This window comes from Triticum dicoccoides, chromosome 3A, assembly GCF_002162155.2.
Source record: "Triticum dicoccoides isolate Atlit2015 ecotype Zavitan chromosome 3A, WEW_v2.0, whole genome shotgun sequence".
In the NCBI taxonomy this organism is placed as follows: Eukaryota; Viridiplantae; Streptophyta; class Magnoliopsida; order Poales; family Poaceae; genus Triticum; species Triticum dicoccoides.
In genome coordinates, this window is record NC_041384.1 from 621997013 (window position 1) to 622006692 (window position 9680).

General features: G+C 44.7%; 1 long non-coding RNA gene and 1 pseudogene across 1 annotated transcript in view; one reads left to right on the forward strand and one right to left on the reverse strand.

Annotated features, from left to right (window-relative positions):
• The window catches only part of LOC119272331, an 11434-nt gene extending 10039 nt beyond the window's left edge, over positions 1-1395 (forward strand). The window contains exon 3 of the long non-coding RNA XR_005134735.1: positions 1249-1395. This is a non-coding gene — a long non-coding RNA (uncharacterized LOC119272331). The remainder of the gene's footprint in view (positions 1-1248) is intronic.
• A 332-nt stretch (positions 1396-1727) lies between these two features.
• Positions 1728-4683, reverse strand: LOC119269659 (annotated as a pseudogene).
• Positions 4684-9680: the final 4997 nt, after the last annotated feature.

The window sequence follows — 9680 nt, forward strand, 5'->3', positions numbered from 1 at the left end:
AAATCTCCTGCAGGAAGATTTTGGTCTTGATTTTAGGTGGTTTCGAGTTAAATTGTGCTGACTATATGTGCTGACTTGCCAACATGTAATTCAGCTGAAGATTTTACCTGCTCGCGTGGTGGTTTTGCTCCTCCTTTCCTTTGCAATCGTCTCTTTCCTTCTCCTCTTCATCTTTGTCCTCCCCCTCGCCTCCTTCGCCGACACCATTGCCCTCCCCGTCATCGCCCTTCTCTCCCATCGTCATGGATGTGGTACAACCTTCTCCTCTTTCCTGCTCTCATTTGTCTGCTCCTGATGTGGTGGGCGGCTGAAAGGTGGATTTTTGAGGATTTGGGAAGCTAATGTTGAGGATGGTCTCTATTGGATATTAGTTTGGTTTGGGCAGCTAATGTTGAGGGTTTTGGGCAGATTTCCATACCACGATATAGTGTACGAGTAACACATCATATAAACCATTGGATTCCCACCATCCGACGGCTCTCATTGATTATTTCAAAATTGAAAAAGTCATGGCACCACACATGTTGTTGGATCTCTCAATCGTATGGCCAAAAGTTAAGGGATTCGCGGGTTTTATGAACACTCTGACCAGAGCTCCGAAACTTCTGTATGGCTAGAGCTAGACAGACTGCTAATGTACATGCATGTGACCATGGTAGTACAATAACGCAATGATAGGGAGAGCTACAAATGTCTACATCTATTTAGAAGCAAGAGCAACTCCAATGCTGCGACACAAACGGACATGAGTTTTGTTCGCTTTTCATCCGTTTGAGTCGGTTGTAAGCGTGTTTGTCCGCCTTCGTCCGACCGGTGCACCCAACTGACAAACGCATTTTTCATCCACGTCCAAAGCAAATTTAATCTAAAAAAAGGACAGCGGCCAGAGTTCATGTCAGCGGCCATAGTCCATGCCGGCGGCTGACATACATGCCAGCCTGCAAAAAAACACAATAGTTCAGGAACAGGACAGCAGAGCAGATAAAAAACAGGGGATTCTTTTTCTATGGTGCAGATTGTATTGGAAAAAAAGGATGGAGTTCTGTTGAGGGTTTTGGGCAGATTTGAGTCATAGTTGAACTTCAACAGGGTGTAGAGGGTCTTTTGTTGAACAGGAACAGGGGGTGTATAGCAGATGAAAAATATGAGACTTTCTTTGATGCTGCAGTTTAGGTTGGACAAAAGAGGGGACTTTTGTTGTCCATCGGTTTAGTACTGATCAAAGTTTATTTATTTGTGAAGCTGCAGCCAGTGTTGATGATCCCAAGGATGATTTCGTTGTCAGATTGCACTACTTTGGAAGATTTCAGACTTTGGATGGATTGCTTCAGTACACTGATGGATTGGAGGTTGAGTTCTTTGTGGACAGAGCAAAATTGGGTTATGAGCATTTCTTCGCACGACATGTATTATATGGACAATTACATAATGCATTGGTTACTTGAGATCAGTTCGTGTACTTAATTACACAAGTACTGTTGTATAACTTCATTTTGGCCAGCTTTTGCATGTGTAACCAACTCTGTTGTGTGCCATGGCATATTCTTGATGTACCGGCGCTCTATTATCTTAAATTAGATGTTTGGTGTTTGGAAGATATAAATATCCTGGCTGGAGATATAACCAAATTTGTGGTGTTTCAAAATAGTAAAAATTTCAAAATTTTCCAGAATATTTCTATAATTCTTTAGGTTAAATTTTCTTAAGATGGCCACGCCTTTATGGTCTAGTAAAAAGGTAGAGTAGGTGCCTTGAAAATGTCTCACCACAGCATTTTTGCTTTGCGCACAGAAGAGTAACATGCCAAGCTCTCCTCGTATAACATAGGAACAAAAGGAATAATTTCAGAGTCCATTCTATTCATTTCCGCCGCCGACTCTTCTTTGGAGCATGTCAAACTATTCCCTGATGACGTTGAAGGCATCTCAAGGTGTGGACTACTGGCAACCTGTACCTGATCAAGTGAATGCAGATTTAGAATTGTTTGCTCTACTGGATCATATAGACCTATCTTTCTCCCAGTGTTGAGCAGGATCCTCCCATGATCAGGATCAACAGCTAATGGCATCACAACACTTGTCTTGAGGGAATAGCCAGGACATGCTTCCAGGTTAATTGTGTATGCTCTGCCCCATTGGCCATGCTCTAGCTTCCATACATCTAATTTGTCTGCCACTGGATCTGCTAGGACAGCGCATAATACTCCCTCGAGCTCAACAACAAATGCACGACAGCGGTTTCTACTATTCCATCTTGCAAACCACGAAGGACAGGGGACAACATCAAACGTTCTTTTAGCAAGATTGAAAGAGACAATGGTCCATTCACAGCACTGTCCCAACCTTGGTTCACTCATCCAGTACAGCACTCCTTCAACATAGGCCGGTGGCATATCATTCACAGGCAGAGGAGGTACCGAGATCTGTTGGGCAGCACTCCAAGAGTTACACCAGTATAACGCGCATGTCATGTCATACTGACGAGATTTGAAGTCCTTCCGGTGATAGAAGATTTCCACGATAACATGTTGACGAGTCGAAGGGCTGAAAGTCAAGCCAACATTTTTATTGCCGACTGTAAAAGCATGCTCTTCTGCTTTAGGCATTCTCGAGGGAAGGTGCAAATTTGGCCCCAGGTTACGGTAAACCCTGTGGAAACCTGTACATGGATTGCAGAGATAGTCCTTCGTCTCGGTGCTTACCAAGTTCAGCCCATGGCAAGGCTTAGAGCAAACCACCTTCGTATCAAGCAATGTACTGTGACTAGGAGCTTCTTGTAGGCATTTATTCAATGGAGTGAAACTGAAGCCCAACTGTCCAGTGCTCTTGACCACAAGCATGACCTTAGGTCTTTTGTCCATGTTCTTATGCTGAAAGTATGACCGAATGAAGTTTTCACTCTCAATCAATCTGAACCACTGCTTGCAGACGAATTTGGACAGTATGGCTGATTTAGCTGGGAGGCGGAGTAGGATCTCTCTAGTCACCTTTGCCAGGTCAGATGACAAGGCTTCATCTGTTCTATGCACAGGAGCAAGGGTTTCTTGAATGAAACCGAATCTTGAACTAGGACAAGCATATTGTGGAATTGAGTGTGTCTCTGTGATTGAAAGAATGGTTTCCAAAGCCTCAGACCTAGGGTCATAGGTGTGAACCATTTTCTGATACTTGTTGAAAATCTTGTGCATGCTAGTAGTGATGATTATCTTCTTCCTTGTCGACCTGTAACTACGAAAAGATCCAATAACTCTCAGAATTTGTGACTGACGCAAATCTCTTGCCAGGTGCCCCGACAAATTAATTCGATGATTCAGTAACCAGTCACCAGAGCTATAGTCCAGCAGTTTCCAGATCTCCAAAGTGTTACTACCATGAGGGATTCTGTTGCGAACCAAACATAGTTGCTCATCCATCTCCATTAGTTGCTCTCCTGATGAGGCCAACCAGGAGGCCGGCGGCGCTCCTGGTACCCAGAAGGGTGGTGACCGGATACATGTGAAGGTCTCCTCTGCAACCGAAAAGGACATGATGGCAACACTTGGAGTCGTGATGAGATAGGAAGGGTTCATCAACCAGTGTAGGCAACCGTTGGCAAACACAGGAGATAATTTGTTGGTAGACGCATTACTAACAGCGGCGTGTGCAAATCCACGCAGGTTGGGGGGGTACTCCTCTGGCAGCAGGCCTCCAACAATCCCCAAAACGGCCTCCAGTCGTGTACACCTCGCACCTCACCAACTTCAAGTCTCTCTCATGAACCAACCCATTGATCAACCTGACCACCTTGTGCTCGTCTGTGTGGGCATCAAACCCCAGCCCAGCGGTGGACTTGGATCCTCGTATAGCGGAAGGCGGCAGACGCGTGGCAGCCCGTGTGGCCGCGTTGCAGATGTAGTAGGCCGTGTCGAGAGCATCATAGAGAAGCGTGAGGCCATGGCACGGTGCGGGCGTCACTACTTCCACACAGTTGCCACGGGCACCGTCGATGGTGAACAGTAAGTCCCCGCGATCTCTGGGGCGGCCTGATGATGATGACCGCGAGAAGGAACACGAGTAGACTGCGGTGGAGTCGAATGTGGCGGTAGGCGAGATGTATATCAGCTTGGCTGGTGGCGCCGGCCGCCGCGCAGCCTTAGCTGCTGCCATGTGGAGGCGGCGGAATTCGTCGGAAGATAGCAGCGCAGCTGGGCTGCGGCAAACTGCCCGGAAGCGGAAGACAGATTTGATGGGGAGCCACTGCAGCACCTCCATGATCATCTCGTAGGGAAGCGACGCCGCGCAACCATCTCGTGCGGTGGCCATGTGTAACCCCCTTCTCCTCCCCTTGCTGACCTCCCTCGGCATGATATCCTCCCCCCTGCTGCTATCCATCTTCAACGCCCAATCGAGGTCTGACATACCCTAGGAAAAATCGAGGTCTGAGATGCAATCAACACATGTGGAAAATAACAAAAAAGAGAACTACTGCTATCAGTATTAGCTAGCTCATTCAACTGATGGAATGAAACAGCTTGGATCTAGTCTAGGGTGAAAATACTATACTAGAACAGAAGGGGATCTGGTTTCTCGTCGACCAACAAAAAAGATGAAGAGATAGTCCGTTACCGATGGGACGGCGGCGTCGAATCGCGTCGTGCGGGCTCAGAGTTCCTTCAGCTGGAGGCTTGGCGTCCCCTTGGCGGCGGCGCGGCGAGGCGCACGAAAAGACTCGGTTTTTCCCAGCTGGGGAAGAACCAGCGCAAGGAGAGAGATTGTGAATATTTACCGTCGACTAGAAGAACGTCCGTGGGTTACAACGGGGTCACATTAACTTTAAGAGTTCAATATTAATCATGTTAATAATACATTTAATATTTTTATACGTATCAAGTGACACTGGCGACCTTTTTTGTCAATTTAGCAACGGGCTCAGCTGCAACGGGCTCTTTATACATATTAGACAACTCGCTACTATTTAAACTACAACTATGGCTACCAATATTTTTTTTGTCAATTTAGCTCAGCAATAGTGCCTGGCTTAATAGACTGCTTTGCATTCACCCCCTCAGAAAACAGAGAGAACCAACTCAACATGTTAGAAGATTAACAGAAATTTCATTTGTATGGCATGAACATATAGCAGGAGCGCCAACACATAGATCAGCAAAGAGCAGAGCACAGCATGCACACACTCGGGCCATCTATATCATACACACACAGCAACACACACACGCATCACGCTGGCATACACATACAGAAAAGCAGGCACACACGCATCATGCGCATTCGCCGGTGCGACGCACGCAGAGCAAGTACGTACGCACGAAGAGCAAGCTAGCAACCACGCACGCGTCCAACCCCGCCGCTGCATGCGTTGGCAGAAGGTGAGGCAGCAAGGGAGACTGCACATTGAAGCTGTCCATGCACGGCTGGAGGTGCTGGGCCGGCGACGGCGGTGTCGGGACGGCGCTTGATTCGTTCCCGGTGGCGTGGAGCTTGGGGCGGCAACGCGGCGATAGCTAGTGCTCGGGGATGGGGGTTTGGGGCGGGGGCAGTCGACCCGATGGCTGGCGAAGTTAACGGGCTCGGGCGGCTGGAAATTCGGCGGGTGGCGGCGGCACAGCGCGAGGATGGGATAGGCGTAAAACCTAGCGGGCGTTCAACTACCAATACCCACGCCTTTTTTAGGGGAATTGCTTGTGAAAATAACGTGCGACGACGACTTAGCGAGCGGATCCCCTTAAAAAAGACATAGCGAGCAGATTCCCTTAAAACTGGTAGGAATGGATACGATTGATGACGTTGATAAATAGTGGTGAATGTTGGCCTAATTTACTATCATCATGCATGGAAACGAATCATCAAGAAAAATAATATTTCCTATTATTACACTCATAGGAAGCTTCCTAATCTCTGCTACCAAACAGTTTCTGCCAAACAAGAAAGAAAAGTTATGGACGTGATTCGGAAGAAAACAAACGTTATGAAGATTAATTAATTTAGATTTGATCTTTAGAGATTGATTGTGATTAATTCTTTTACATAAAGACATTACTAAATAATTTGCGTCAGTATAGAAAGTTCTGATCCGTTCAGTTTTTTTCGTTGTGTGAGAGGGTGAAGTAAAAATAAACCGATGAAGTGGGGGAGGCGACGAAAAAAAATCTACGACGGTTAACCTATGAAAAAAACCCGGACGGAAGTGGTGGAACGAAAAAAAACCTGGAAGCGAGACTATCAACTGCTCCATTAGAAATAGAGATACTCTCCGTCTTCGAATTGTGGGCCTTTGCACCTTATGGGCCGGCCTACTTCTGCCTTGGAAAAGACGGTCGTGTTCTTGTCACGCACGATCGGATAAATATGTTTCCTTCGTCGAAAAAAAAGATAAATATGTTTCGGACCCCTAAAAAAATATGTTTCCGTCGCACCATAAAAGGATGCTTCCATCAGTACAAAAAAAGAGATAATAAACAATACTGATTGCATGACACCTAAAAATGCTACGCCGAACAAAAATGCATCTGCACAAGTAGTTTTTTGTGTTTTTTTGTTGGAAGCAGGCAAGCAGTTCACACTTACCAATACATAACTCAGGATTTCATGAGATTTCTGCGTCTGTATTTCTTACTTCTTTTTGTTTTTTCTTTGTTCCTTTTTTATTCTTATATTTTTTCATTATTCTCTCTTTTTTTAATTTAAGAAAAATGGTCTCAATTTTCAAGAGTGTTTAAAATTTTCATAAATTTTGTCAGTTTTTTTTTAGATTTCTATTTATGATATAAAACTAAAAACAAAAGTAAACAAAGAAAATGAACTGAAAAAGGAAAACAAATGGTTAAACGCTACCTCGCGCCGCTCGGTAAAGACAATAGCGACAAAGCAAACTAGGCCGACGCCCATATATGGTTCATGTGTCACCATCCTCCTGCATAATGCACAAAGTGACATGGAATTCCTATTTGGTGCCTATAACGCTAGCAAATTCTATTTGACACAATTTGCATTAAATAGTCGGACTTTCGCACGGCAAAAGCGAAGCGGGCGCTTGAATGGGCGTCCCATTTAGCTAGCATACAAACTAGATGTTTCGGACCATGTAGACTTCCCTTCGCATCGGTTTTAGGAAGCTTCCGAACATATTTTCATATTTTTCTTTTCTTTTCCTCTTCTTTTATTTGTTTGTTTCCATTTTTCATATCCTATTTCTAAAGTTTCCTTCTTTCAGTCCCTTTTTCATTTTTTTTTGTTTTAAAATTTCCAAATTCCTGAACATTTTTTTCAAAACCGTAAAGATTTTTCAAGCTTGTGAACTTTTTCAGATCTGTGGACCTTTTTCAAATCTATGAACATTTTATCAAATTCAATAAACTTTGTGTTAAATTCCTGAAAAAAATCAGATTTGTGAACTTTTTTAAAATTCACGAACATTTTTTGAGTTCGTGATCATTTAAAAAAATACTCGAATAATTTTAGTATTCGCAAACTTTTTTTGATACCTTGTACATTTTTTAGACATTTGCAAATCAATTCTTGAACATGTTTCCATATTCACGAACATTTGTAAAACGTTTGAGAACAAACTGTAACCGACTGGTTTTGTACAAAGATAGCAGACCAACAAAAGCAAAAAACGAGCGTAAAAACACAGCAAGTGGGCGGGCGGGCGAGCGCATTCGCAAAATAAAGCGAGCGGGTGAGCGAGCCTGACAAAGGGAGCCGTCGGGTAGATTACTAGGTTGGCCCCTTTCATCGGCGCGTGAGCATGATGATTTGCAAGTGCACGGAGCTATTGCAATCGTGATAAATAAGTGTCGAGTCCAAGAAACCAAATGTAAAGACACTACCAATTCTACAACTACGTTCACACCCAAAACGTACTTTGAAAACTATTTGTTCCATCGGTTGCTAGAAAAGCAACAATAAAAATGAGTTTTGATGAGACTACAAACTAAGACGTAAAATAAACTAAACTAGAACAGAAATAAAGTAAAAGGGGTTGTAAGTGTAGGATTGAATATAGCGAAAGACGATGTCTAGGCTTTTAGTCTCACTAAAACTAGTGGGGCAACTAAGTGGTGCCAACATACTAGACAGTATTCCTGAGATGACTAGACAATCTTCTTTGATTTTCATCCGCGAAGTGTCATTTTCTAAGTGTACTAGACATAACCTCACACCAAGGTCATACATGAGTGTCAATAATACACAACAGACCTAGGGATCACATAAATTTATCAATCCACTTGTGTGTATGTGCAAGTCCTCACAAGATCATATGTACAACACGAATAGAGTAATACTAGATGATGCCACAAAGACTAGTAGTGCGCACTAGATCATACCTCAACCTAGAACCAAATTGGTTACTCAAACATAAATGAATATAGACACACATATGAATGCTTAATTAATGTCATGAACATGTTCAAAGTTACAAATTACAGGAGCAAGTAGGGAGATGGAGACGGTGGCCGACGCCGGTAACGGTGGCGGCGGCTACACCTCCTTCTACTCTTGCGTGGCCTGTGTGGTGGTGGAGATGGAGATTAAGCTATGTAGGATAGGCTTCTGTCTGGATGAGAGGGAAAGCCTTCCGACAGCTGCCTGGAGTACTTCAAGATGAATCGCAACGACCAGGGTTGAAGGTGAATATATAGGAGGCCTCCTCGCGTCTTCTTCATAGATGCATATGTAACGCCCCGAGACCGATGTGCCAGTTGTCTCCCAGTTATTCGCCGTCGTTGCCATGTCTTTTGCTTGCGTGTTGCATCTTGTCATGTCATCATGTGCATTGCATCATCATGTTTTCGAAACTTGCATTAGTCCGGGTTCCCCCAGTTCCGTCCATTGTCCGTTCTGAGCCCAGACACACTTGCACGCGCCCGCAACATGTCCGAAATAGTATTTTATAAGTGGCCAGGAAATGTTCTCGGAATGGGTTGAAAGTTGGCATGTGGTGTTGTTATGTTGTAGGTAGGCTGCCTGCCAAGTTTCATCGCATTCGGAGTTCGTTTGATAGCCCAACGGATAACTATAGCGACATTATAGTCGGTCTAACGTCGGACGTTTTCGGTCTCCGGAAACAGTTGCCGGGATGCATCTCTCTTCTCTTCTCTCAACCCAAAGCTTTCTGCACAGTCCGCTGCCAACCGCCAGGCCAGCCTACCCCTCTTTGCACAGGGCATCGACCCCTCGCCCGCGCCCGAAAGTTGTCCCGAACCCGACACGGACTGTCGCCACCGTTGTGTCCGGATCATCCCCAAACATCTACAAAACGTCTCCGTTTCTTATTTAGACTTTCCTAGCCTATATATTTTCGACCGTCGGATTTTGATCGGATGATCCAACTCCCTTCTTTATATATATATATATATATATATATATATATATATATATATATATATATATATATATATATATATATATATATATATATATAGTCCTACCCCTACCCAAATCAGACAAATCCCTAATTTCTAGGGATCCTCCTGAGCGCCGCCACTCTTCCTGTCTCCTCCTCATCGGGATCCTCCCCGATCCAAAATCCCTCCTCTGTTTCCGTGCCTGTCCAACCCCGCTCCTCCTTCCGATCCCCATGAATCCTTCTTCCTCGCCTTCGTGCTCCCGGAGACGGTCAGCACTCGCAGGCCCTCGCATCCGCGCGGCCGCAAAGCAGCAGCAGCAGTCGAGCGCCCTGTT